Here is a 990-nt window from a genome sequence, read left to right as displayed (position 1 = left end):
CATCCCTTCCCTCCCACCTCCACAAGTCCATTAACCTCCTCCCTTTCCCCGCCTCAGTTGTAAAGTTCACTTTACAACATAGTTTCTTGTGCATCTCATTGTTACAATGGGTCAACCTGTATCCCTATTTAAGCATTTTGTTTTATTCCTTCCACTCAGCAAATTAGAGGAGAGTATATAAAAGATGTAGGCGCACCAACTTCAAATACAGTGAAAACAGGTGTTATAGCATGGGGGAGAAACATATAAAGAAACAAAAAAAAAAACCCACACTGTACGTTATAAGTACATGAGAAAAAATAGCAAGAAAAAAACACTTGTGTCCCTAACTTAGGGTTCATTTCCGTTAACATAACCTTATCTGGTCATATACACATAACTTTTGACATTTTCTGCTTATCCCAGACATATATTAGTTATTGAAATTTAAAGAAACCATGGGACCAATGTTTCTTTGGACTTGGCTTACTTCACTTAATAATTTTTTTTTCCTCATCTTTCCATTTCCTAACAAATTGGGTGATGAAATGCTTCAGGAATTTGCCTGTTATCCTTGTGCAGGGGCCATGTTAATCTTCTCTGTACCATTCCAATGTTAGTGTATGTGATGCTGAATTGAGCACAGAACTCTTTTTTAAATATAAATTGTAAATGATTTTCTTAAACTAGACAATTCAACAAAAACTAAGTTTAAAAGAATTGTGAAATTTTAGAACCATGTACTTCTTACATAAGTACACATTTAAGAATAAAGTCAAGATTGACATGTCAAAAACAAAATAATTCCAGTTATTTGTTGTTCAAGAGATGTGTAGGAGGAGGAATTCAATTATTCTATACAAGGGACCTGTCATAATGAACACTGCAGCAAGTGTTAAGGTTTGTTAAAAGTTTTAATGTTTTAAATATATTTAATTTTGGGAATTTGCTTATATATGCCAAAACTGGGGCTGTTTGGCAGGTCATAATACTTTTCTATAAAGTATTTAA

General features: G+C 33.2%; 1 pseudogene; it reads right to left on the bottom strand.

Annotated features, from left to right (window-relative positions):
- Positions 1-510: 510 nt before the first annotated feature.
- LOC122118510 lies at positions 511-623 on the bottom strand (annotated as a pseudogene).
- Positions 624-990: the final 367 nt, after the last annotated feature.

Source organism: Dipodomys spectabilis, unplaced genomic scaffold (assembly GCF_019054845.1).
Source record: "Dipodomys spectabilis isolate Male_0828 unplaced genomic scaffold, ASM1905484v1 ptg000154l, whole genome shotgun sequence".
Taxonomy (NCBI): domain Eukaryota; kingdom Metazoa; phylum Chordata; class Mammalia; order Rodentia; family Heteromyidae; genus Dipodomys; species Dipodomys spectabilis.
Note: the sequence above shows the minus strand (reverse complement) of the source record. Positions and strands in the feature narration are given on the sequence as shown.